The 14,110-nt window shown below is 42.7% G+C and overlaps 1 protein-coding gene across 2 annotated transcripts in view; it reads left to right on the plus strand.

The window, feature by feature from the left end:
• LOC124330698 (zinc finger homeobox protein 4-like) overlaps window positions 1–14,110 on the plus strand; it is an 87,935-nt gene that overhangs the window by 9,580 nt on the left and 64,245 nt on the right. The window contains exons 1-2 of one of the 2 annotated variants that reach the window (XM_046788739.1): window positions 539–1,076; window positions 1,818–1,965. The gene's annotated coding sequence lies outside the window, so the exon portion shown is untranslated. Of the gene's footprint in view, window positions 1–538; window positions 1,077–1,817; window positions 1,966–14,110 lie in introns of those variants that run through there. The other variant, XM_046788738.1, reaches the window with a different exon arrangement.

Consider the following 14,110-nt stretch of genomic DNA (forward strand, 5'->3'; position numbering starts at 1 on the left):
GAATTTTTTCGTTTAAGGTCCGACGTATGTAGAGTACGCCCCTAATCTTGACAAAAAACTTGGACGCTTACGAAAAAGACATTTCTCTCTGTTTCACAGGAATGTCTTTTTCCAACATTTCCGTTCGACTCTTTCCACTTTTTCTCTTTCTCCCTTTTTTCCCACGTCAGATGTGAACGTTCCGCTGCCTTATTGATCTGAGATAGCGGAATTACGGCCGGATGTTGTGTTTTTTTTGTTTGTTTTCTTCTTCTCCTTCTATTTAGTTTGAATGAAATCATTTGGACATTAATACCTGCGGATTAAAAATAGTAGGGACGTGCCGATGACAAAAGGTGACTGCGCGCGTTTCGATATCACCGGTCGGGCTGCTTTTGCCCCCTCGATCTTTATTAGTTTATAGCCGCTCTCTACTGGATAGTGCAGAGGAACCCAACCCAGCGAGAGACACAAGGGGCTTTTGGGGTTGAATCTTGTTTTGAAACAAGGAGGAGAAAGAGAGAGAGAGAGAGAGAGAGAGGAGGCAGTTTGGGGCTGGACTAGAAGAAAGAAGAAGACGTCGGGCAGGCAGCGACGTCGTCTCTCTCGGTGATCGATACCTAACATGTAAGTTTATTCCGTCGGCGGCGCGAGCTGCTGCTCTCCTCCCGGTAGCCTCCTAGAGCTGCAGCCCGTGCATATATGAGAGGAGGATCGGCCAGGTTCGGGAGCCAGTATATATGTATAACGAGTATAAGACGCTCCACCCCATCACACATAGACGACACTGCTTTACACTAGACTATACGAAAACACCCTGCCGTCTAGCGTCCCGCAAGCCTTTTGCGCCCCTCTTATTTTGATTTCCTTCCAACTATTTTTCCTTTTATTTTTTTTTCCTTTCGGGTTCTTTGGATTTTCAACTTGTTGGGGCTTTTCTTTCGCGCTTAGCCTCTTTCGGTCTTCTTGCGCAATTTCTCGTCAAGTGTTTCGGATTGTTGTTGTGACTGTTATTCATGTGAGGTCGTTTGTGATCCTACGCGTGGCGAACAGCAATTGTGGACAACAACTTTGTGGATTCCCATTCGATCGTTGGTGTGAGTGAAAAGTTTAATGATTATCTCAATAATTCATTTTGTGTAGGGGTCCAATGTTTTCACTTGGCGCTCTGTTAATAAATACTAAGACAGCGTGTGTTTTGGAGAGAAGAAGAAAACAAAAAATAGTCGAACGACGTTAATTTGATCCAATTAAGAGGGAAAAGTGAGCGTGTCTATTGATAGTGGGCTACTCTCACTTTACGAATGCCGCGCGATAGTATCGTATGTACAGCTGAGACTCTAATGAGGTTATTAGCTCTTTCCCTCTATAGCGGATCGGCTATTATATGTGTTCCCTCTCTTTTTCACTGGCGCGTGTGTGTGTGTCATCCCATTAGATAGATATGAAGAAGCGGACGTACACACTTCACGCTGGTCACTTGTCACGAAGCTTTGGCGAAATCCTCTGTTTTTTCTTTTCCTGATACCGTTTCAGTTGTCAGTGTGTATTTACCCCGTTGAAAAGTAATACCCCGGGATGATATTTTTCCGTCTTCCTACCATTTTACAGGGAATGAGATTACCTTTTATGTAATGGGGCCGTTTTTTTTTCATATTTTATTTATTAAGCAAGCCCGTCAAAGTCATACGTCCGGTCGCTTCACTGATTTGGAAAGCGAATTTAATCGAATTCCCGAAGAGGACTTTGAAGGACACGTGTGCGTGTCTTGGGAGGGTCCGTTGTAATTGTCTTTTGCCCTCTCTGTTATTCAAATGTCTGTCGTTCATACTTTTCAGGTGCGACCAGTTCCCTAAACGTCGGTCTCAAGTGAAGGTCAGGAATTCCATACTCTTTTGATAAGGAGGACCGAGTCTGCTTCCGCCGGAATCAACCGACCCCTTCCTTTTCTTCTCTTCCCTTCGTCGATGGCATTGATTGCAACAGGTAAGACCAACTATACACACACTACTCGGCTACTCTTGTTATTTATTGACGATTCTTTCCGGCGTCGTGTTGTACGTTTCCCATGTGTCGTTGCACAAATGTCGACCCAGTGCCCCACCTCCGACATCCATCTCTGAGAGTTTCCTATGACATGTCTATAACCTTGGGTAGTTGGACATGATGTAGACAATGAGAGTGCTCAGCTCTGCTGGATGAGATGAACAAGAGATTCGATTCGCCAAGGATCTTGGTTTGTTTTTGTCTCCGTTTTTCCAGAACGTAACGATGGCTATCCCCTCTTTGATAATCCGTTTGAAAAGAATCCGGGCCGTCCCCGAAAATGGGATGAATAGGGAAAGAGAAAAGAGTGCGTCTAAGTTGAGTTGGATAGGTCCCTTGCATGGAAATGGGAGAGATGACGACGATGATGATGAGACCAGGTCATATCGCAGAAAGAATAGAGCGGATGCGGATCAATCATCATCGGTCCGGATCAAGAATGTGTCTCTTTTCTCTCTCTGTGTGTGTGTGCACTTCTACTGCCAGCGTGTCTTGTATCTACAGGGAGGGCCAACCCCCCCCCCCCCCACCCCTGAGGCTTTACATGCAACATTTCTATTGAGAGAGCTGTTTGAATTCAATGACTGGGTCTGGATTTGATGGAACATATGTCTGCGAGGAATCCGGATGGAGGAAACGGTACAACTCAAAAGTGAGTGCGGATGGCCGAGTTTGTTCCTTTTGTTCCAAAATGGTTTATTAATGGAGCACGTACTCATCTTTATCCTCTTTCCCCCATTGGCTCTCGTCGTTTGTTTCGAATCGGTAAGAGAGGACTGGTCCATTTCGCATGCCGTCAAAACCGCCAGGTGTCTCTCGCTAGTTCTCCGGTACCGTTTATTCAGATAACCAGAACGTAGTACCTCTCACATCCCTCTCTACATCATATACAGAAAATGGAGGAATTTTCCGTGTTAACAAAAAAAAGTTTTGTCGATTCCTTTTTGGGTATTTTTTTTTATACAAACGAAGAAAAAAAAAACGCGCCTGTTTTTTTTTTTTTTTCATTTTGTTGTTTTTTCTTCTTCGCGTTAAATAATAACGACGCAACTACCGATCGATCAAAAGAAATGAAATAATGGCCATATATATCTAAGAAGAAGAGGAGGGGAAAAAGTGTTACACGCCATCTGCATTTTTCGCCCATTCTTCGCAGTTGACTTTTTGAATTTTTTCCTTATCTCCTTTTTTTTTCCTTCCTTTTCGACTTGTTTTTCTTTTTTAATTTCTTAGTTTTTTATATTATGAAGAGCGCATGAATTCGCTGTCGGGGGTCTCCCTTCTCTCAGGCAAGAGATGGGGGTCACGTTCGTTTCTTTCTTTCTTCTTCGTCTCTGGCGGAGATGATCGAGCCGAAGAAAACGGCCGCCCAGTCCCGATGGATTGCGCGCGCGTGCGTTTCGCTTCGCATTTTGATAATATATATTGTGCTGTCACAAGGAATATATATCTATCTGTTTTATGTATGTATTCCTTTCTTTTTTTTCCTTTTTTTTTTTGGTTGCAAAGGCAAAGATGAAACAAAACAAGACACCAAATATATATAAGACGAGATAATGCTAGATTAGAGACTGCTATGAGAAGGTTAGGTTGTGGGAGAGAAGAGACAAGATTTCTCCAAACGATGATGACTATCTGTGACAGCTTTTTTTTTTCTTCCAGAGTTGGGGGGGGGGGAGGTGGGGGGGTGGGGGGGTTTTCTTCTTCTTCTTCCACGTCGTTTTCATTTACGACTTACCTGATTTTCTTTCTGGGAAATAAATAAAATAAAAAAAAAATTGTTGGGAAATGTAAAGAAGAAATGGAAGAAGAAGAAAAAAGTGATAATGACCTGGAAGAATCTGTGATTGGGCCATGCGAGGAATTTCTGTTGTAAAGAGCACTCACCAGTGGGGGTCGGGGGTGGAGGGACTCTGGTGAGCTTCGATACATATGGGTTCTTCTTATTCCCTCTTTTCTTCCACACACACACACGCAGTTCTGTTCGGTTTTTCTTCTTCTTCTTATCAGTCGTTTTTGATGGCATATAATGGTGCTGCACGAACTGCCGCATTCCACTGGCTCTTTTCTTTCATTTCTTTTATTCTTTCGTCTCTTTTGCCTTTTGGTTCTTGCGTTTGTTTGATAGTGAATGTTGAAGAGAGAAATGCCACACAATACCATATTGGGTCTAGTTTCTAGCCTCTTTTTTTATTTTATTTTATTCGTCTTTATTTTATTTTTTTTATTTGCGCATTTTTGATTATATCACTCTCACGGGGCACCGGGGCACCGCCTTTTTTACGTCTTTGGGAGGACTGTCCCTCTGAGCGCAAATTGTAATCCGGATGAAGGAGGGATCGACTTACTATCTTATGGCCTCGCCGTCTGTTTCTTGTCTCCTTGAACGAGAATAGCCGAGTTTCCTCTTGAAGGGGCTTCTTCATTTGAGGAGACAATGTCCTCGTATCTATCGTTTAATGGATTGTGAACCGGAGCCGATCATCTCCGACCGTCGTCTCTCTTTCTCTCTGTCCGCCGAGAATCAACCGACAGATGTTGTTTTTGCGGCGGCGGCGGCGGCGGTGTCTCTACTAGGATGTTAAGAAGAACCGATCGCATCCGTTAGATTAGAAAGAGGACCAAAAGGAAAATGGACGCGACCACTGCTGCGAACGCCAGACAAAGTTGAGACCCTGTCACGCCGCATTTCCTTTAGGTGACACGCTGTCGATAATCAGCGGCAATCCATTTGCGTGATGATGGATCTCCCTCTGGCCCCAACTATTTGAAGTGACAACCAAAAAATGAAGTACGCCGTCGAGCATCTAGCTGACTGTCGGCGCAGGAATCTTCTGGTGGGCGTGTGGTGTTGTTCACTATGCGCATTATCAAGGAAGGTTATAGTTGGTTGCAGCGATTTCAATCTGAACGTGAAAAGTTGAAGACCTGTATGAATAAATAGTCGTCAGGATGCAGTTAAAATTCTGGCTTCAGCGCGTGAGATTGATGAAGAGCGGTGAGTTACTTTTCGTCCACGTTTGCTGCTCGCATTATGCACCCAGCATATGCGAGTAGTTGGTGGATAGTATACTCTGGGTTGGGTTAGGTTCTTAACGTCGAAAGTAGGCTGTGTAGAATATGCACCACATCGTGAGTACTTATCGTCTACAGCGACGGCATCCCGCGTTCTGTTTTAAACATTTCAAATGCGAGAAGTTACAATTCCACCGATCCCTTTTTGTGGTTTGCGTCTGAATGCCTTCTTTTTTTCCTTCTTTCTTTTACTCATTTATTTATTATTATTATTACGAATTCAGATTTATTTTTATTTTTGGATTCCTTTAGGAAGAAGAAGAAGAAAAAATATATCTTTGTTCTTTTTCTTCTTCTTCTAATAAAATTTGAACAGTTCGTGACCAATTGCCATTCGATTCGAATTGTGTGTAGATGTTGAAGGCCCGATTCTCTCTCCGGGATTTTTTATTTTGAACAAAACTATCGCCGATGGTCTGGACGAAACTTTAAACTACCGAAGTGTTTTTCGTGAAGGCGAAAATATTATTATGTTTTTTCTTCTTCTTCTTCTTACTTTAAAAGATGTTTTTCGCTGGATTTAGTGTGAGATTTTGACCTGTAACACAGGTAAAGGGCAATTTGACTGCGTGAGGAATGCACCAAAGAATTTGTATAGAGAGGGGAAGGTCCACACCACCTTTTTTTGTGTGTGTGGAGGGAATAGGGAAAGAAATGATAATCATATCCGGATGGGGTGGCCACCAGTCATCTCACTCTGCTGGTCCAGGGCCTTGCCAGTAAATTTTTACAATTTGACACCTTGTCCGTGAACTTGTCGGACGCCCAAAGAAACATCACACACTAATCACGATCTCGATCCATCGCGATGGTTGAGGTTTCTTGTACAATATGTGAGTAATGTCGAAGATTTTTCTCTCTCTCCTCTTCTTAACATGAGGTTATTGTTGTTGGTCGCCCGAGTTTTGATGGTCGCCTTCCATCTCGAACAACAACAACAACATCAAGAAATATGTGACGTGTGTATTTAGAAGAAAAAAAAACCTTTTTTTATTCTTATTATTATCATTCCCTTTTGCCTTCGACTCAGCCCAAAGTCAAAAGGAGAAAATCAAAAAGTTGTGATTGACGGACACTCAGTCGGTGTGGTTTGTTTGAATGTGTGGGAGAGACGCAGAAGAAGAAGAAGAAGAAGAAGAAAAAAAACAGGACTCTTCTCTCCTCTCTCTCTCCCCAAATAAAGAAAAGAGCACGAATGAAGAATCCATGTCTAAAAGATCGACAGGACCAGGAGTCGTCAAGAAAGAGAGAGAGAAAAAAGCTTTTGATGATTTTGATGGAGAGGAGGCAAAAACGTTAACGACGACCAGAAAGAGAGGATAGTCTTGAAATGAAAAGAAAAGAAGGCGAACCTATTGGTTGGGTTGGCGAGGGGGGGCGATGATGATCAGACTGTCATATTTTCTCTCTCTCTCTCTCTGTTGAGGTTCGGGTCGGATGGGTCTCATTCAAAGCCACGTGAGAGAGAGAGTTATGCCATCGCTTATAATCTGTGAAAGCTCGGAACGAGCGAGTGCTCAAGAAGAAGAGAGCCAAGGAAAGAGAGAGAGAACCCTGTTGGAGTAGAAGAAAGAACCATGGTGAGATCCGTACATCTCTGCGGGGCACCTCCAAATGCCTCCTTCCCTTCCAGATTCTTCTTCTCTTTCATAGTCCTTTTTTTATTCACGAGACCCACGAACGAAATGTTGTTGTTGCAGCCTATGGAGGAGCCTCTTTTGGTTGGGTTGGTTGGTTGGTGGGGGAGGTTTTGCGCTTCACCTTGGTGTTACATGGGTCCTGCAGCTCCTGAGAGACTTTGAGGAGGCAATGAGGAGAGAGAAGACCACGAACTGTACAGTATGGTTGTTGTTTAAAAGTGTGAGAGAGTATATCCGGGGGAATAAGAAGACGATGGTATTATGTACTTTTGTGTCACTGCAAGGAAAAAAAGAAGAAACGAACCGCGCAATAGAACCAACCAGTATATGTACCTATATCAAGGTTAGGTTGACCCCTAAACTGCCTGCCCCGTTTAGATTCCCTGTTCCATCACACTCCATCACCAATACAAACAACTCGGGTGTCTCTCTCTCTCTATATATACCCCTGGTGCCGGATCCGCAAAGGCTTTTCATTGAAAAATAATAATAATAAATAAATAGAAAAATAAAAAGATTTGTGGGGGAGAGAAAGAGCCTGCTGACCTTTTTTCTTTTCATTTTATACTCGTCGCTTGTAGAAATCTCAAAAAAATTTCTCGACCAGCAAAAGGGTCATTGATAGTGTGTATCCGTTGGCATGAATGGATGACCTAATTCGATAGTGGCTCCCAATGATCATTTGATTTTTGAACATTTTCTCTCGCCATCTGCGGAAATCCATTGGGTCTTCGTTGACGTGAATCATCGCTCGCTTCTTTTTGAATTTTTTATTTTTTTTTTTCTCTTCTTTCTACGGCACTTTTAAGAAGATCTCTACGACCGTAAGTTCTTGGCGTGATGGGTGCGTGCGAGCGTGCCCACAATCACTGCGCCACCCAGGAAAGAAAAAATGGAAAAGCTGTAGAACTGCATGGGGGGATCCGGGTCTTCTTCTTCTTTTGCCTTAATACGTCCCCAATATACTTGGATAATATCACGCAGACTTAACTGTACATAACTTGATTGAAGAAAATGAGTTGGACGTCGGATCGGTCGTAAATAGTATCCAGCACACGCTGGCGCTGTATAGTCATAATCATCATCATCGACTGGGCATATCGACTTTTCTCTACGTCCACTGAGCCAATGAGCGTCGCGGCGGTAACTCTTGTGACAAAGCCACTTTTTTATTTTATATGTTTGGGTTTCTTTTCTTCTTAATTGCAATTCTGTGTGTGTGTGCGCGCGGGGCTGGGAGAGAATCATTTGTTGGATTCAGTTGGATGGGGGACTTGTTTTTCACGTGATTCTGGACGTTTTTGGGGAGTGTTTAATCGGTGCGATCGGTGAATATCAATTGACTGTTGTTCTCTAGGACCCCCTCTTGCCCAAAAACAAGGAAAGGAAAAAAGTCCAGCGAGTCTTGTCAACTGAGGTGTACATTTTCGGTCTCTTTTGTCTGTGATGCTGGGCACAGTTAGTTGGAGGGGGGACACACATCTTTCTCATGTTAATGAAGAATTTCTCGCCTGTTTTTCCACAATATCTATCCAAGCGTTCGATTTTTCTCCGTGGAATGTTATAGAAAATGATTTTCGGAGGGATTGAGAGCTGGGGGAGAGAGACGTGTAGCCTGGAGGAAGTATGTATACGATTTCATGTGAAACAGAATAAGAATTTGAGATTGACAATAATGGCGACCTCACCCTCCCTTTTCCTCGTCCTTCACCAAAGAAAAGAAGAAAAAACATTACACAAACTAACTATATATAATAATAATAAGAGAGCCAAAGCGCAGCTGCAACCACTTTTCACTTTTTACACAGAACGACACACACACACACACGAAAGAGAGTAGAAAATTAACAACAATCGCCTCGGCGACGCTTCCGGTGTTGGGTTTATATCATCTCGAATAGAGAAATATACAGTATCCCCCCCCCCCTCTCTCTCTCTCTCTCTCTCTCTCTCTCTCCCTCCTTCCACATGCGTGTGGGTTATTGTTTTCTTCATTCGACGCACGTTTTTCCTCTAAAAAAAAAAAAAAGATAAGATGCCCCAAAACTCTGTGTGCTCATTGCAGAGTGTAGCTATAAGTATTATGTATAGTGCACCAAGATTTGTCGCCAGTTTTGTGTCTTTTGTGTCACGGCGACCCCCAAAAGTCTAAGGAGAAAGAAGGATGGAGGGGTGTACTATTGCACATTCTACTTTAGCTCTTATTATATATTTTCACTTATTTTCATAAGAAGAAGAAGGAAGAAGGAGAAAAAAAAAGCTATTGAAAAGTATGTGTTGCCAATCAGATGGTTCGGATCTTTAAAGACATCAGCTTATGTATTTTTTGTACGTCCCCTCGCAATCTCCTTTCTTCTTCTTCTTCATCGGTTTTTCTCCGAGTGCTTTTCGTATGTGTGTGTGTGTAGACTTTCTTGGACTATTGAATGGGATCAATCAAGCGAGCCGGCAATGGGGTAGTAGAGTTTGTGAGCGGCGACGTTACTAGCAGAGAAATGCAATTCAATGACGGAACTCTCAGACAACAGATGCCACAGTTTTCTTCTTCTATTCATTCTCTTGCTGTAATTTTTGTGTGTCGTCTTCCTTGTTTCGCTAAGTCCCTTCTCTTGTTTCGTCGCCTAGTTTTTTTTTCTTCTTCTCTTGTTCATCAAAAGTTGTCACCACTTTTTCCAAGGGGAGATGTTGGGGTCACCAAGACGCAAAAAATAAAAAAAAAAGGAAATTTCCATTTGGCGATGAACGACGCCAGTTGCGTGTCATTAGTGCATTACCGTTTGTTCTTGGCAATCTGTGCCAAGTGAAAAAGACGATTGGAGGGGGGGGGGGGGGTACGTGGTTTCTATTTGCTTATTTCGAAAGTGGCGTATAATTTTCGAATTTTGGCTCTCGTTTTATTTTTACTTTATACTTTGGTGTGTTATTTGATTTACCTGGAGACGCGAGATAAGACGGTGATTGGTCGACGCTTGTCTTTTGATTCCCAAATGGCGCTCCCCCATTATTACGACACAAGCGGTCGCAGCTCGCACCGATTCGCCCTCCCCGTTTTCTTTCCAATCACGACTAATGTCAACTATTTGCTTTGCTTTCGACATGCACGAAGCGGGAGAAAACGCTTTGTTACCTATTGGATTTGTTTTTTGTTTTTTTTTCCTTTATTTCTTTCTGTTCTATTTCTGGGCAAACGACGAAACGACTTAACAGTCTACTGCACATTCTAATCGATACAACAGCACAAATGTTTCAGGTGTGGCTTTCTCTTCTAGTCCTTTTCATTGCCCACAGATGTTTCTTCTTAAAAAAAAAAAAAATAGAAATGCTTTGAATATTTCTGTTTCAAGTAAAAATAGAAGGAACATTATTGACAGCAATTTATCACGTGATGATCCGGGACAGTCTAGTACAGTACGGTAAAACACGCACCAGGCCGGCAGAGCACACGGTTGGGTTGTTCGGTCGGTCAGAGAGCGATGTCTTGAGATCTATCTGGGACTATCATCGGAATGTCCCCATCTGTGTCTATGTGTGTGGATGGGGGATCTTAACACAAAAAGATGGTGGTTTTGGTTATGTGGTGGTGGTGCTGCTGCTTCGGTTTGTAATCAGTCGGTTTCCATCTTTTTTCTCTCTTTCTACGCCGCTCGAACAAAAAGATGAGGAATCTTCTTCTTCTTCTTCTCCCCTGTGTGGCCGCTCTCTCACAGACATTCCAGAGTTTAAGAGATGAAAATCTATTATAAAAATCGGTCGTCGTTGCAGTCGTCGGTCGTCCAAGGAATTGTGAAATGCTGCTTGACTAAACTAACCATCGCCGTATGTCGCCAAGGGAAACGTTAGAAGGGCATCGATGAACGACATAAGGAGCGACACACTCACACACCGAGTAACATTTTTGAACCCAATCGATATCTCTTATACATCAAATAAAATAAGACTCTAGGAATATGCGTGGGGGATACATGTGTAACACTCCTCCCCCTTCTCCTTATTTTCCAAACGGGGGGTTCTTCTTTCAATATAACGCCCAAGGTTGTCATGGCAACAGTTTCGTTAGCTATTGTTCCTCTTTGGCATTTTATTCTTTCCACTTTTTTTCTTTTTGCTGTTGGAAGAAGAAAAGTCCATATGACACACATTTCTTACCTTTTTTTCTTTTAAAGAAGAAAAAAAAACCTTCGCTCCTTGTGTAGTTCATTCTTCATCTCTCTCTCCCCCTCTCCTTTAAACGTTCCTTTTTGTTTGTTTGTTATTTTTTCCTCCAACCAGATCCCTCGTGAAATCAGAGACACTTTTCCGGTAAAAACTGAAAACGTTTAGTATTTTTTTTCTCTCTCTCTTTCAAACATGGCGACAGTAATTTCCCCCTTGTATGAACATTTCAGTGCGAAACTTCTTTTTTTGAAATGTGGGGACGAGAAGGAAGAAAAAAGGAAAATAAGAGGATGATTTATTCGTCGAATAAAAACAACTGTGCAATAGACACACTCGTACAGATATAAAAACAGACCTTTCTTTTTTTCTTCTTTCCTACTGCTGCCCATCTTTTTTGTTGTTGTGTGGAATGGCTTTTTATGTTGTTTAATAGTTAAAAGAAGAAGAAAAAAAAAGGCAGAAAAATATCGGTTGGTTGGAGAAATCCGTCACGGTTGGGGCCCCGTTTAGGAGCGGTCAAACACACGAGCAAAGGAGAGGGGAATCAGTCGTTAAGTCAACTCGTTTGGATAAAATAAAATGAGAAGGGCAAAAAATGTGGCCTTTAACAAAAAGAAAAAAAAAATCCTATAAATTATTATTTACATACACGGGGTATTTACACATTTATACATCTACACACACAGACAAACATCAATAGAAATCGATGTGATTTACTATTTATGTTTTATGTACCAGTTGCTGATGTAATTGACAGACCCCCTGCTCTTGTGTTTAAGCGTGACCAGGGTCTGGACCCCGTCTGTCCAGGCAACTACGATCGTCCCCCTTGCCTCATTTCTCTCATCCAATCCGCCTGATCTTTAGTTAGCTGGACCACCAGCAGATACTATAGAAACTCCCCTCTGTATTTATTGTAATACTGTAGACTAAATTTGTATCAGGAAGCAACGATTTGTTTCCCTGGACATGGACTCTTTCTGACCCCTAGCTTGATTCCCATGGAGACCGAGCGCCATTAACTCAAGGCGTCGAACCATTAGGTTGATTATCGGAGGGTCAAGTAAGAGCCAAGGAGAAAGAGTCAAAAATCAACGCCACTCAGTGGAATTGTTTGTTTGTATTATTATTATTATCATCATCGTCGTCGTCGTCGTCGTTGTTGCTTTCACCCCTTTTGGTAGTTAGCGGGTCCTGGGCAGTGTGCGTGGCCTCGCTCTTTTACATCCGTGTATAATGGACAGAGAAAATCGGCGGCAGCATCTCTGGCAATCCCATCCTTGTATATAGATTAGTGATATTGATTGAACGTCCTCCTCACAAATTCTATATATGTAAAGTTTCATCGGCAAAAGCGCTCGGAGCGTAGAGGAGATGTACAACATCTGTCGTGTCAACGGTTCCGCGTTCCCAACTAGCTGTTCTCCGACTATCTGCTCGTGTGTGTGCGGCTGTTGCTGGAGCCGGTTGTTGTTATATTATTCATTGAATCGCCCAGTCGACTGGACTGGACTTCCGACACAAATATTCAATTGGATTCACTCTCTTCTTTTTACTCGCTCATACACACATGCCGTTCTTATGGCGTCCTCTTGGTCAAATTGTTAAATAAAGTGGGCCCAGTCACGGATAAGCAGGCCAAATTGTAACTACAGCAGGAACATATTAAAAGGCCTCAGGTTACAAGGTACGGGGACTCGATAGTCTTCTTTTGCTTCTTTCTACTTTCCGTCATGAATTAACTAATTGTGTAGACGTCCGAGACCGTGGTGTAGTCCCTACGTGAAGGGATTTGATTCGATTCGACCCTGAGCCCCACCCTACCGGTCGTCTAGGTATACTGGACTGGACCGTTGCTCTGGATAGAACAGAGGGGGGAAAAGAAAAGCTTTTTGCCGGCCCGTTTTTGGATTGTTGACGATAAATCAAGTTCACTGTAGGAGAGAGAGAGAGAGAGAGAGAGAGAGAAAGGAGAAGATGGAAAGCTCCTGGGCAAGTTTGTTGGAACTCGGAGCGAATCGCCGACTCTCATTCTGCTCTCATTTTCTTAATGCAGTATATACAAGAGAAGTTTCTTTGCCAGTTACTGGGTACTGGAGACTCGGGTTGATGGACGTTGGTCAACAGCGGGCGAGCCGAACCGAGCCAACACGCTTCTTAAAGCCAGACGAGAGACACCATCGATTATCCCGATTGCATTATAGATTCAGCCGTCACCCCATGCCCTCCATCCTTATTTACATCGACGGAATGACCGACCCTTTCTTTAGTTTTCGGGATGAAAAACAAACAAGGAGCAACCATTGTGTCTCCTTGTCCAGCATCCATTTTCCCCCCCACTTTGAAATAGAGACTGGGCACAAACAAACAAACAGAGTTGATGGTCGTCTATATAATATTCCATTTTTGTGAATAAAGCAAGTTCTCTATTTTTCTCCTTTTCCCGTCTCTCTCCTGTTTGTTTGTTTATGACTTTGTGGACCCTATGAATCCTCAATTGATTGATTTATACTCGGCACGTATCACTCGGCGCTGATGTCTTTCTGTTTCCTTTTTTTATTCGTCTAGTTCTTTCTTTTTCTACCGATCGTGTGATGAAAAAACTTTGTGTTTGTGGGGATTAACTGCGGGGGACGTCTCTGTGTGTTTCTCTATTTATTAATAAGCCCAGATGACCCCGGGCCACCAGAGTCCGGTTGACCATCATCAATGAAGAAGCAAGGCCGATGATTAGTTGATTAATATAGACGGAGAAGGAGAATTGACCGCGACTGATCTATAATTCAATTAACTCGAACGTCTCTTTTCGCTCTCCTTTTTTTCCCCCTCTTTTTTCTCTCTCTCTCTCTCTCTCTCTCTCCTCCCTGTTTTTGGTAGCAGTTTCTGCTCGGTAAAAATAAATTAGGAAGTTGTGTGTACCATGTAATCGGTGTGTAGGAATTGCCCCTGTCGTCTCGGTGGCTGATGATAGAATAAGTGATCATTTTCTTTTTTTTTTCTTCTTTTCCAACAACTTGAAAGATTGGCTTCTAAAAAAGTTGGTTGTTTTTGGTTGATTACTCGTATCTTTACCTCCACTCACCTGCATTTTTCAACTGGTCGCGACGGCAGAACTTCTTTGCGTTCCATCTTGGAAAAACAAAAAACAAATTCCGATTAGACTTCTCGGTTTGTTTTAATGCCCCGTTGTCTCCTTCCATTTTTGGTTATTTCCG

Source organism: Daphnia pulicaria, chromosome 1 (assembly GCF_021234035.1).
Source record: "Daphnia pulicaria isolate SC F1-1A chromosome 1, SC_F0-13Bv2, whole genome shotgun sequence".
Classification (NCBI taxonomy): Eukaryota; Metazoa; Arthropoda; class Branchiopoda; order Diplostraca; family Daphniidae; genus Daphnia; species Daphnia pulicaria.